Source organism: Acinonyx jubatus, chromosome B4 (genome assembly GCF_027475565.1).
Source record: "Acinonyx jubatus isolate Ajub_Pintada_27869175 chromosome B4, VMU_Ajub_asm_v1.0, whole genome shotgun sequence".
Classification (NCBI taxonomy): Eukaryota; Metazoa; Chordata; class Mammalia; order Carnivora; family Felidae; genus Acinonyx; species Acinonyx jubatus.
The window spans coordinates 122,924,381-122,938,324 of NC_069387.1; the positions used below are offsets into that span (position 1 = coordinate 122,924,381).

Consider the following 13,944-nt stretch of genomic DNA (forward strand, 5'->3'; position numbering starts at 1 on the left):
TGGGAGGAAAGCATGGCAATGCAAGTTACCTCTCCCTAGAGCCTGAGCCCTTGTTCTTCCCTGGCTTCTTTCTGACCGGGAAGCTGGGATGTGAGTCTGGAGAATTCCCTTTGCTCATGTTCCCAGAGCCACCCATGTCTTGTCTTCCACCTCCCCCTCCTTTGTCCTCAGAAATGCAGGATGCCCCCAACTAAGGGGGTTATCTCATTTCCTCAGTTATGAAGGAAAGAGAGGAAGAGCCCATCCCATGGAAGAGAACCAGCTGTGCTTCAACTTCCCACCCAAGCTACACTACCTACTACAGCAGTGCCAGTGTCACCATCGTGTGGGAATTCCGTTCCTACTAGCGGGGAGCCTGGATCTCGCCCTGGAGGTTGACAAAAACACGGTGAACACTCTACAGTCTCCTTTCCGGGTACATGGCAGACATGACTAATCAACTGTAATTTTCAGGCACGTAGCAGACATCACTAATCAATTGTAATTTTCCACTGAGCCTCAGGGAAGGCTGCTTCCCCTCAGGCACTATCAATCTTCTGGAGTTTGCATCATAGAGCAAACACATTTGCCTTTCCTTGCATAGTGACACTTCTGTGGTTCACGCAGGAGGGTGGGAGTAGGCACAGTTCTTCGGCTGCCTAACAAGACGTGGAAACTGGGGAGGGAGGAAGAAGCTCTTTTCTTAGGTTTCATGTGGATTTGGTTTTGAGTCCAAAAGCTTTACCTGGTTTACTGGCTCTGGGCCTAATTGTGGCATCTCCACTCATTTTCTCTGCCTAATAGGAAGCAAAAGTGCAAGAAACCGCTTATCCTGAGGCTAGCAGTAGACTTACTCCTTGGGGTGGGGGGGGGGGGGAATGCGATATATTATAGTGACTCAGGCAGCCAGAGGGTCTTTGGAAGGGGGAGGGGTGTCAGAGGCTGGGGACAGAGGGCCAAGCTAGAGGTATCAAGTTCCCTGGCAGCCCAGGCGATCCTACAGAACAACACACATTCTCCTCGTCCACCGCTGGTGTTTAGACGCCACTGGAATGTCCTGGCAGGACTGTCTGTCCAAATCCATTCAAAATTGATTTTTGTGTCTTCGATGGGGAATTTTGGCCAGGATCCCTGTTGCCCCCCATTCAGTTAGACATTCTCCTTTCCCTTTAGCTTATTAGCTGCCTCTCTGTGGGAGTCTGGGCCTTCACATTCCCTCTTGAGCCGCTTCAAATGATCTGAAGCTGTAACAAGGATCGAGGTGGGTCTGCACTGCAAGTCTGAAATGCCCAGATGCATTTATTTAAAGCAGCAGCCTCTCAGCAGGGTTGACACAGCCCAATGCTGAGAAATTGGGTTCTGGGCCAGGATCTCCCCACTTTGCCGGAGAGCCAGGAAATGGGTAGGAATGTCCAGTGCCAGAGCAGAGGAAAAGGGAAGAATCAGAGAAGAAAAGCCAAAGATGTGTAGGAAAATCCTTGTAGGATTTTCTGTGAGACCAGCTCCTCCACTCCAAATGCCTGCCTGCCTTCAGGCCTGCTGCTTGCTCGCGCAGTCAGCAGCTGGCCGAGCGTCAGTACACGCCAGGTGCTCTTAGGTGCTCACGGGGTGGAGGAAGAAAAATCCTATCCTCCGGGAATTTACGATCAGAAGAGATGACAAGTACAAACCGAATGAAAATTAAAATGTGGAGAAGAAGGTGGGTAGCTAAGGCATGTTAAGAGGAGTTCAGATGAAGTGGGACTACACACCTCTGTGGGCTCTAAGAGCTAGATTTTGAAGTGTGTGTGTGTGTGTGTGTGTGTGTGTGAATCAAGAGTTGTCCATCCTCCAGACAAGTGGCTGTCATTCTCAGTTGCAGCTTCTTGGCTGTGCATTGGAATCAACTGACGAGCTCTAAGAAATACAGATGCCAGGTTCTACCTGAGGTTCTGATGCAATTTACCCTGAGTCCGCTGCGGGGAGGGTCCCATGGGGATGGGCAATGTCAAGCTGTACAGTGATTGGCCAGGCTCTGGTGCTCATTGGCTTTGACTGACAAGCTGGAAAATAGTGATGGTGGCGGGGTAGAGGGTGGTTTCTATGCGTCACATGGGAGACACTGTCCTTTTCTCTGGGGGTACGTTAGGAAGGAGATGGTCTCCTTGTTTGAAAAGTGGAACATGGACCCGCAAGAGGCAGGGCTCATAGTGGAAAGAAACATATCCTTCTATTTTTTTAAAATACCAACATACATTCCTGGGAAGACTTTCCTCATTCCCTCTCTCCCTCTCCCTTCTACTCTCCCCTTCTTCCATCTCCCCCTTCCCTGCCTTTATCCACAAATATTTATTAAGCGTATGCCACATCCTAGTCGCAATTCTGGGGGGCCAGGATTGACCAGTGCACAATAGTTTTTGATTTCAAGGAGTTGACACCTTAGGTATTATCATAAAGCAGAGACACGGGTGGTGGTGGGAATGTGTATGTGTTCTGTACAGCAGGACTTTTCCTGAAGAGTCAGCAGTTGGTGACTTGGTGCTGTATTTTGTGGCTGTCCCAGCATCTTTGGTAAGCCCAGCAACCCATTATCCCTGTACAGGCACCAGATATGCAGGTGAGCCCTTTTGGATGGGCTAGTCCAGTAGAGGTCCCAGAGGACTGAAGCCTGACCTGACATCACCGTGAGCAGAAGACCCTCCCAGCTTGCTATGTAACTTTCATATTCAACAAGGGATGCCCACCCCCACAACTGGAAAATATGGTGAGGTGACTATGATGAGTTGGGGAAAGAATTATTTAGGTCATGGAAGAGGTGGGTTCAAATCTAGACTCTCTCATTTACTAGCTAGGATACTTGGGGCAAATTACTTAGCCAGGCTCTTTCAGGTTCAATTGTCACTAATTGTCGTAACAAAATACTTTCTGAGAGCTTGCTACTTACTACGTTGAGAACTTTATACATATCCTTTTGTTTTAATCCTCATTTTATTCCCACAAGATAGATGCTGTTATTACAGGACCCAGAGAGGTTAAAAAGGATGTCCGAGGACACATGACTGGTAAGTAGCAATGAAAACCCAGGCTGTGTGACTTCATGGCCTGAGCTCTTGCCATATATTGGAATAATAATATTTCCTCACTAGCTTGTTCTGAAGACTACCTTATTTATCATGTGAAAGCAGAAAGCAGCTGGAGTGGTGACTGACACACAGGATTGTTTTCAATCATTGATTGATGATTTTTCAACTCAGGTACTTTCTGACTCCAGATCAATCCTTTCCTAAATCCTGACACTGTGCTGACAGGAACACAAAAGAGACAAAATGTCTAACAGTGTTCTGCAATGTTCCCAGTCATACTTAAGCAGCGATGGTAACGAATAAATATGTATACAGTGCCATAATAAGATGTGCGTCCTATGACCTGAGCTTGCTTCCTAGAATCACCATGAAGTTGGGCATTCTACAGCTGTTTATAGAAAGATGCAAAAAGTTACATCAGATAACACTACTCTTCACCACTGTTACTGTAAGATTGCTCAGATCTCACCCGAGAACTTAGTAATAATGTGGCTAATAGTCACGACAACCAAAATGGCGCTTAATATTTCTGCAGTAGGTTTTCATGGGGAAGTCTTCAAGCCAGATCCTTGTACTCATCCTTCTATTCAGCTTCACTGTTCAGTTTATCTTGCTCTGCTTCTGGTGGCATTTGACATTGCTGGGTCCTCCCACCCACCTGCCTTCCAGGATATCAGCTCTCCCAGTTTGTTCACCCTGGAAAAAGGTCTTCTTGATCTGACTGGTTTTTTAATCTCTGCCCAGCCCTTAAAAGTTGAAGCTGCTACTTTTGAGGCAAAGCACTACTCATCCATTAATTCATTCACCCATTCATTGGGGACTTCTCAAATACCTACGAGGTGCTTTGGATACAGCTGTGAATGGATCAGACTTTATGGAACTTCCCTGCTTTTTAAAGGTGAGACAGATAATGAAATAAATCTGTAAATTATATAGTGTGATAGATGATGGTAAGCAGTAGGAAGAGAAGTAAAATGGGAAAGGAGGAAGGGTAATTACTAGAGTTTGATCCTAAATAGGTGGTCAGGGCAGTTCCCACTAAGAAGATATTTACCCAAGGGCTTGAAACCATGGAGGGAGTGTGCTCTGTCGCATCTGGGGGAAAAACGTTAAAGGTAGAGGAAACAGTGAGTACCAAGGCTCTGAGGAGGAGCCTGCCTGGGGGAGTTTGAGGACTATCGGAGAGGCACATGTGGCACCTGACTTCGGCTCAGGTCATGATCTCTCGGTCCGTGGGTTCAAGCCCCAGAGCCTGGAGCCTACTTTGGATTCTCTTTCTCTGCCCCAACTCTGCTCGCACTGTCTCTCTGTCTCTCTCTCAAAAACAAATAAACATTAAAAAAAAAAAAGAAAAAGAGAGGCATGTGTGGAGTTGGTGAGTGAGTGAGTGAGTGAGCAGGAGTGTGTGGAAAAGGAGGTCAGGGGAGGGCACCTCCTCACACTGTTGTGAGGACACTGGCTTTTAACCATTTTGGGGCTTTGAGTAGAGGGGTTGTATCTGACTCATGTTTTAAAAGGATCACTTTAGGTGATCACCTTTTTTTTTTTTAATGTTTATTTATTTATTTTTGAGAGAACTCAAGCGGGGGGTGGGCAGAGAGAGAGAGAGAGAGGGAGACAGAGAATCCAAAGCAGGTTCCACATTGCCAGCACAGAGCCCGACGTGGGGCTTGAACTCAGGAACTGTGAGATCATGACTTGAGCTGAAGTCGGAAGCTCAACCGACTGAGCCATCCAGGTGCCCCCAGGTGATCACCTTTTCAGGTCAAGGTGACCATAGTCATCTTTTTAGGTGACTGTGGCGGGGCCAGGGCGGCAGAAGGGGGAAGTAGAAAGACCAGTTTGGAGATTATTCTAACATCGAGGTACAAGAAGAACATGGCGACTTGATTTAGGGAGGTGGCTTGCAAGTGGGGTTCATCCCCCATTATAGTCCCAGCTCAGCTACTAATGTGTGCAGTAGACAGGTCTGCCCTAATTGTTTCAGGAACAGGGGCAAGAGCGCAAATGGAGGTCCTCAAACATTTGAAAGGTTTAATCAATCTAACAAACTTTTAAATAACATTACTTCATTCCTCCTGACATGGCAATATACCTTCATAATGGCAGAATAAAAAATTATTGTTAGGGTACAATCACGTTTCCCTGCAGCCACCGAGGTGATTGCACATCCCACAGAGTGAGAGCTTGCTGCTTTCACCCTGGCTGCGCACGGCCCAGGAGCATGTGCAGAGAACCCACATGAGCCGACCCTGAACAACGCATTCTCCTTTCTCACCTTCCATCAGGATGTACACCCCTTTCTTCTTTGCAAACGTGAGTTGGGTCCTAGATATGGTTGCTGCCTGGGGTCCAAATCAGAGGGGGCTAAGGTTACTTTCCCACCTTTCAGGAATGGCAATGTTTCTCTAGACAGTGGGTCTGGTCTCTCTGCAGGGAGAACCAGGTTTTGGTCCCATTGGGTGAGTCCTTTTTTTAAAAAAAAAAAAAAACAGCTTTACTTGGGGGGAGGCACCTGGGTGGCTCAGTCGGTTAAGCATCTGACTTTGGCTCAGGTCGTGATCTTACAGTTTCAGGGGTTCCAGCCCCGCGTCGGGCTCTGTGCTAACAGCTCAGAGCCTGGATCTTGCTTTGGATTCTGTGTCACCCTCTCTCTGCCTTTCCCCTGCTCGCACGCTCTCTCTGTCTTTAAAAAAAATAAACATAATAAAACCCCCAGCTTTGTTGGGATATAATTGATCTACAAAATTCATCTGTTTAAAATGTACATTTCAGCAATTTTTAGTATATTCACAGAACCGTGCATCTATCGCTGCTGTTCGTTTTAGAGTATTTATATAAACTCCCAGAGAAATACTATCCCTATGAGCAGTCCCCCTCCCTCTCTCCCTCTCTTCCCCTGAAGCCCTACACAACCACGAATCTACTTTCCATTTCTGTAGCTTTGCCAGCCATGGGCATTTCATATCAATTGGAATCATATAGTAGGTGTTCTTCTGTGATTGTCTTCTTTCACTTAGCATAATTTTTGCAAAGTTCATCCATGTTGTAGCACGAATCAGTCCTTCATTCCTTTTTATGGCTGAATAATATTTAATTGTATGGATAGACCACATTGATGTACTCATTCATCCATTGGGCCTTTGGATGGTTTCTGTTTTTTGGCTGTTGTGAATAGCGCTGCTCTGACCATTTGTGAACGCATTTGTGATTGAACATGTGTTTTTATTTCTCTTGGGTAGGTAGGTACCTGGAGTGAAATTGCTCAGTCGTTGCGAGGAATTGCCAAGCTGTTTGTGCCAAGCCACAAATGAAGGTTCCGGTTTCTCCATATTCTCACCAATCTGTCTTTGATCGTAGCCACCCTAGTGATTGTAACGTGGTGTCTTGTGGTTTTGATTTGCATTTCCATGATAAGTAATGGTGTTGGGCATCTTTTCATATGCTTATTGGCTATTTGCATATCTTCCCTGGAGAAATGTGTATTCAGATCCTTTGCCTTTTGAAAAAATTGGATTGTCTTTTTATTTTTAGTTAAATTTTAGTTAGTTAACATACAGTGCAATATTGGTGTCAGGAGTAGAATTCAGTGATTGATCACTTACATACAACACCCAGTGCTCATCACAAGTGACCTCCTAATACCCATCACCCATCTAGCCGATCTCCCACCCACCTCCCTCCATCAACCCTCAGTTTGTTCTCTATTGTTAAGAGAGTCTCTTGTGATTTGTTTCCCTCTCTCCTCTTCCCTGTTTCCGTATGTTCATCTGTTTTGTTTCTTAATTTCCACATGAGTGAAATCGTATGGTATTTGTCTTTCTTTGACTGACTTAATTCACTTAGCATAATACATCCTAGCTCCATCTATGTCATTGAAAATGGCAAGATTTTATTCTTTTTGATAGCTGAGTTATATTCCATTATTGTATGTGTGTGTGCATCTATATCTATCTATCTATCTATCTATCTATCTATCTATATCATCTATCTATCTATATACCTATATCTATATATAGATACATATATCACATCTTCTTTATCTATCATTGATTGTGGACATTTGGGTTCTCTCCATAGTTTGGCTATTGTTGATAATGCTGCTGTAAACAAAAATCTGTATTCTTGTATCCTTTGGGTAATTACCTAATATGCAATTGATGGGTCATAGGATAGTTTTATTTTCAGTTTTTTGAGGAACCTCCATACTGTTCTCCAGGGTGGCTGCACCAGTTTGCATTCCCACCAACAGTGCAAGAGGGTTCCCCTTTCTCTGCATCCTCACCAACATCTGTTGTTTCTTGTGTTGTTAGCTTTAGCCATGAGGTGGTATCTCATCATGGTTTTGATTTATATTTCCCTGATGATGAGCGATGTGTCTGTTAGTCACCTGGATGTCTTCTTTGGAAAAGTGTCTATTCATGTCTTCTTCCCATTTCATAACTGGGTTATTTGGTTTTGGGTGTTGAGTTTGATAAATTCTTTATAGATTTTGGATACTAACCCTTTATCAGATATGTCATTTGCAAATATCTTCTTCCTTTCTGTAGGCTTTTAGTTTTGTTGATTGCTTCCTTTGCTGTGCAGAGCTTTTTATTTTGATTAAGTCCCCATAGTTTATGTTTGCTTTTGTTTGCCTTACCTCCAGAGACATGTCAGGTAAGAAGTTGCTGCAGCCAAGGTCAAAGAAGTTGTTGCCTGTTTTCTCCTCTAGGATTTTGATGGCTTCCTGTCTTATGTTTAGGTCTTTCATCCATTTTGAATTTATTTTTGTGCACAGTGTAAGAGAGTGGTCCAGTTTCTTTTGCATGTTGCCATCCAATTTTCCCAACACCATTTGTTGAAGAGCCTGACTTTTTCCCATTGGATATTCTTTCCTGCTTTGTCAAAGATTAGTTGACCATATAGTTGTGGGTCCATTTCTGGGGTTTCTATTCTGTTCCATTGATCTGCATCTGTTTTTGTGTCAGTACCATACATTTGGCAAAATACAGCATCAATTCTTGATAAAAATCCTCAACAAAGTAGGGATAGATGGAACATACTTCATCACCATAAAGACCACATACAAAAGAGCCATAGCTATTATCATCCTAAATGGGGAAAAACTGAGAGCCTTTCCCCTATGGTCAGGGACAAGACAAGGATGTCCACTCTCACCATTACTACTTAACAGTACTGAAAGTCTTAGCCTCAGTAATCAGACGACAAAAAGAAATAAAAAGCATCTAAATCAGCAAGAAAGAAGTCAAACTATCACTATTTGCAGACAACATGATACTCTGTAGAAAACCCAAAAGACTCCATCAAAAATTGCTAGAACTAATACATGAATTCAGTAAAGTCTCAGGATATAAAATCAATGTGCAGAAATCTGTTGCATTTCTTTTTTTTTTTTAATTTTTTTTCAACGTTTATTTATTTTTGGGCCAGAGAGAGACAGAGCATGAATGGGGGAGGGGCAGAGAGAGAGGGAGACACAGAATTGGAAACAGGCTCCAGGCTCTGAGCAATCAGCCCAGAGCCTGACGCGGGGCTCGAACTCCCGGACCACGAGATCGTGACCTGGCTGAAGTCGGACGCTCAACCGACTGCGCCACCCAGGGGCCCCATAAAATCTGTTGCATTTCTATAAACCACTAACAAAGCAGCAGAAAAAAAATCAAGGAATTGATCCCATTTGCAATTGCACCAAAAGCAATAAGATACTTAGGAATAAACCTAATTAAAGAGATAAAATATTTGTACTCAGAAAACTATGGAACACTTGTGAGAGAAATTGAAGACGATACAAAGAAGTGAAAAAACATTCCATACTCATGGGTCGGTAGTCTATACTACCCAAAGCAATCTACACATTTAATGCAATCCCTATCAAAATACCACCAGCATTTTTTACTCAGGTAGAACAAACAATCCTAAAATTTGTATGGAATCACAAAAGACCCCAAATAGCCAAAGCAATACTGAAAAAGAAAAACAAAAACTGGAGGCATCATGATTCCAGATTTTAAGCTATATTACAAAGCTGTAGTCATAAAATTGGGTTGTCTTTTTATTGCTGAGTTGTAAGAGTACTTAATGTATTCTGGAACTAGTCCTTTATCATGATTTGCAAATATTTTCTCCCATTCTATGGGTTACCTCTTCACATTCTTTTTTTTTTTTTTAATTTTTTAATGTTTGTTTTTGACAGAGAGAAAGAGAAGGACAGAGCATGAGTGAGGGAGACATAGAATCTGAAGCAGGCTCCAGGCTCTGAGCTGTCAGCAAAGATCTTGAAGCAGAGCATGAACCCATGAACTGTGAGATCATGACCTGAGCCGAAGTCGGACACTTAACTGACCAAGCCACCCAGGCACCCCACCTCTTCATATTCTTAATTCAGCTTTGTTATTTTTTTTAGGTTTTGGAAAACTGTCTGGGCCCTGGTACTTCTGACCCTCATACAGACACAGAGCATTAGAGAAAGGAACAAACATTTATTAAGCATGCTTCATGAGTTATTCATTTTAATGTCCACATAGGCCAATGGTATATATTTGTTGGTTCCCCTGTACAGTGATAAAGCTGAATCTCAGAAACAGGAAGGCATCTTGGCCAATGTCTCCCAACTAGTAGGAATGTAAAAAGAGATTTAAACCAATAGACTTTTTATTATAAATCCATGCTTTTTACTCTAGCTAGTAAATCCCCTCCTATCGTAATAAGTTGACCCTAGATTCATCAGAATTATAAAAATATAATACTGATATGAAAAAACAATTAAGGGCTTGGCCTGAGAAACCATTCATCTAACGTCACCTCCATTGACAGGAGTGGGTATTGTGTGTACCTGGGAGCCTGGCCTGGGAATGAGAAATCTCAAGTGAGGGCACGTGAGTATTGTTGATAAGCCATTGTGTTTGCTCTTCCTTTTTGAGGGTGTTGGGGCAGCAACACATGGCAACTATTTATTACTCCACTTGGCATTGCAGTCTGGGAGCTGGCAAAGTGGGTCTGTAGGGCATGCTGGGATACTCATTATTGCAGGGAGATCAAGAAGCTTGAAATCAGCAGCTGGCCTGGATTTCCTGGTGAGATTAGGGGGACAGATATTGCTGGGAGGGAAAAGGGCCATGGGTAAAGTCTTGGGCCAATGAATGACTGTGGAAGGCCGAGAAAGCCAGCTTCAAACAATCCTCTTTCTCTGGAACATGATGTTGGGGGTGTTTGATAACATAGGATCTCAAGATTGAAATGACAAAGTTGTATGGAAAGGAACTCTCCTGGAAATGAGGTCCTTTACTTCAGCCCACAATCTTTTTTTTCTTGGAAAATTTACCAGATGATCTCTTAAATCATGCATTTAAAATATTCTCTAAATACGCTTTCCTAAAACTCCCAGGTCTGTTGGAAATGACCATTGTTGGAGATAAGGATTGAGTAGCTGATTTTCCTGTCTACCCAACATGCCTCCCTGTTTCCAGTCACCTTTTTAATCTGGCACAATCAGCAGAGACCAGCAGAGCAGATGGTGTGCACTGGCCAGTGGTGTGCATTCAGTTAGTGGGGTGATTTTTGAGGAAGAATTAAAAAGCCTTCAAGTGCTTTCCACATATATATGAGTCTTTTCCAACTCTGCATTACAGAACTGTATAGGGGTACCTGTGATGGTGGTTTGCTAAACTCTGATATAACTGAAGGAGTAGGGTTTGCCAAGGCTCAGGAGCCCCTGTTCAAATAAGATACTCTAAACCACTAATTCTTTCAACAGACAATTATTAGGCACAGAGTATCGTGCTGGTACCAGATACCATGTTAGGTGTTCTGAATCACAATAGATTTGAAGGCATGGCCCTTACATTCATGCTGCTGACTGTGTAGTGGGTAGAGGGTGCCATGGAGGGGTAAATAAATTGACTAGTATAGCTCAGTCAGGAGATAAAGTGTTCTATTCTCTGAGAAAGCAGATCCAAATCAAATTGGGAGGATCAGGGGTGACATCCAGGAGAAACTGACTTTTTAATTTTAAGAGCTGCCCTTAAGATATTTTCTAAATGCTGTGCTGTTTCTTGAGGCAACACAAACAAACAAACAAAGTCTAGAAATCATGACACTCCTACATGTCTTGGTGGGTGTACCAAGAATGCAAGCCCCTGACTTCTCCTTACCTAGCCAAATCTCAGACTTGTGTTTGTAGTGAGTATCCTTGATGGATGAAGTAATAACTCACTCTAGGACAAAGAGTAGGCAAGCTTACTGCTTGCTATAAAAGTAGTAGATTCCCTAAACTCTGTGCCCCTCAGCTGCAGTACAGACCCACTCTGTGCCAAGCATCCCTCTGGGCCTGATTCCATTGCCACGTGGACTTTGGGGGGCCGGCATCTGATGCAAACGTGCTGCTACCCATGCTGCTTGCTGTGCTGTGAGCAATAATGTTCTTCATCTCTGACCCAGGAGTCTCACATCTTCTGCCAACATCCATGAAATAGTAACATGATAAGTTATTAACTTGTACAATCCGAGGCCCAGCAGTGCCTCTTTCACCATGTGAGGAAATGCTCTTTCTGTGTTATGCTTGGTTAGAAAGGAAGAAAGAGGCCCCATGGTCAGGTTGCTTGGACCCCCACAGTGTTCAGACAAATAAAAATACAGTTCTCCCTGAGCTGCTGCCATCATGGTGCTGGTGGGAGATGATCTGAAATGAAATGAGATGACTTACTCTAGAGCAAAGGTTTCCAAAGTTTTTCATTTTGATAGTGGGACCATTTTTTTTTCTTAAATAATTTATAAGAAACACCAATATATTTGAAGAACACAAAATGTCCTCTTAAAGGATAAATGTTGGGACTTGCAAGCTACTTACTTTTTGTAATTTAGATGTATTTCAGCAAAGAACATTGATAATTCTATTCTGCTGGTAGTCAACCTGTAAGACAGCCTAGGTATCCCTGTACTAGTTTAAATACAAGGAGCTTGGCAGTGGAAGGCTCTTGCCAGGAAAGGCAGCTGTATCTTCACTCACAGGCTTCACGGAGAGGCATTTACCTTTGTCAATGTGCCACATTCTACTGTCTGGCCTTCAGTTTTGTGGATTCAGAGACTTGATTTATTAGCTCAGCAGGAGTGACTTTCGAGGGCTGACTCACATTAGCTGTGCGTAGAAGGCTGATGTACAAACCAGCATCACTTTTGTTCCAACTAGAGAAAGGGCCCCTTCTCCTTGGCCAAAACTGTCCTGCACCAAGGGCTTGATGAGAGAAATTCATGAGAATCATCAGACACCTCCCCTCCACTGAGCACCTTGTGCGGCACCATCTATATAGATGCTGTTGGTGGCGCACAGCACTTCAGCTCTGTTTAATGCCAACATCTGCAGCTGGACGCTGAGCTCCCGAGGAAGTGACTATGTCCTATTTGTCCTTTGAAAAAACTTTTGAAATATTTGCATTTATTAAATAATTGAAATATGGTTCCATTGTTGGCAGAATTCCTGAAATAGCAACTGACTCACAGTTTGAGATTCAGGGGTATACAAGATTGGGCTAAAATCCATACCACTTGTAGGAAGATATGAACTTAAAATATAGTACGATAACAATAACATCTTAAGTTATATACCTGTTATGGTTTCCATGTATTTTAACATATATGTCTCTTCTGTTCCTTGAAACAGACTAGTACAGCAGGCGTTTATTTCTAAAAGAATAGAGCTTTTCTGACTTAGAAAATACTTTTACACATGTTAGCACATTTGATCTTGGTGTGTGTGTGTGTGTGTGTGTGTGTGTGATTATAACAGTCCTGTGAGGCTTATCGGATAGGTTTCCTTTATTTTATGGTTGGGACACTGAGAGAGAGGTTGTCTGACCAACTCGAGGTGACACAGCTCATAGATCTTAGAGTCGGATTAGAAATCCAGCTCTCTTTCCTCCTGTCTGTTTGTGATATATGTAGTTTGGCTTTTGGAGGCGAGTGCTATTCCTCATTAAAGGCTGATGGGTGGAGCTGTCCCAGGAAGGAGGTGGACCTTACATGTGGCTGCTGTATGAGCTCAGCTCTGGATGGCTTTTCCTGTTTAATAAACTGTGTTAACTTTACTAGCACTTGTTCTTGGCTCCACTACACAGCAGTGGTTTAGGCAATGGATTGGAAAAATGTGCTAATTGCGAGCTCTAATTTTCTTCCATCTTAAAATAAATACTTAGCATTTTAGTACTTGGAGTGAGGCATGACACAGTGTTGCTGGGGACTCATAGCAATTGGTGGCTCAAGAGACCGGCTGGAGGGTGTGGGGACAGAATGGGAAAGGGTAGAGAAACAGAAATTTTCAGGTGGTCCAGGGACCTGGGTCTCGGTGGTGGGAGAGGTAGGTACTGGTGGGAGGGGAAAGTGCTGTGTAGGGAGAGGCAGAGAGGAGGAGTGGTGTAAGGTTCTGGAAGGATACTATCGATGCTCCCTGTTTCAGAAAAAGGGAGAGTCTGATAGTTCATCTGGCTTGTTGCTATGGCTTTATCCAATTGTTAGTGGATAAAGTGTATCGTCATGAGTTGCATCGAGTAAAGAATTTTTTCTCTCATTCAAGAAGTGGTTTTTGAGCATCTGTGTGTCTCGGGCACTGTGTTCCATGCTGGGCAGACAGTGGAGGCAGGCAGAGCTAGAATACGAGAGCCGGATGGGATCTTAAAGATAATCTCTTCAACGCTTTATTTTATAGTCCTAGAAACTGAAGCCCAGAGAGGGCAGTGAACTTGACTCATATCACTCGGCTAGTTGGCGGCAGAACCCAGACGAGAACCCACATCTCTTCATCCTGGGCCGGATTTCTACCCAACTCCTCTTTATTGGCACTAAAATGTTACACCTATTCAGGATGGGGAGCCATGGATATATGGAACTGTGCCATATTGTATTAGTTAGG

General features: G+C 43.4%; 1 long non-coding RNA gene across 2 annotated transcripts in view; it reads left to right on the forward strand.

The window, feature by feature from the left end:
• The window catches only part of LOC106971922 (uncharacterized), a 59,959-nt gene extending 46,615 nt beyond the window's left edge, over nucleotides 1-13,344 (forward strand). Inside the window, exons 3-4 of one of the 2 annotated variants that reach the window (XR_008300452.1) lie at nucleotides 2,561-2,722; nucleotides 5,193-13,344. This is a non-coding gene — a long non-coding RNA (uncharacterized LOC106971922). Of the gene's footprint in view, nucleotides 1-2,560 lie in introns of both variants that reach the window. The other variant, XR_008300451.1, reaches the window with a different exon arrangement.
• Nucleotides 13,345-13,944: the final 600 nt, after the last annotated feature.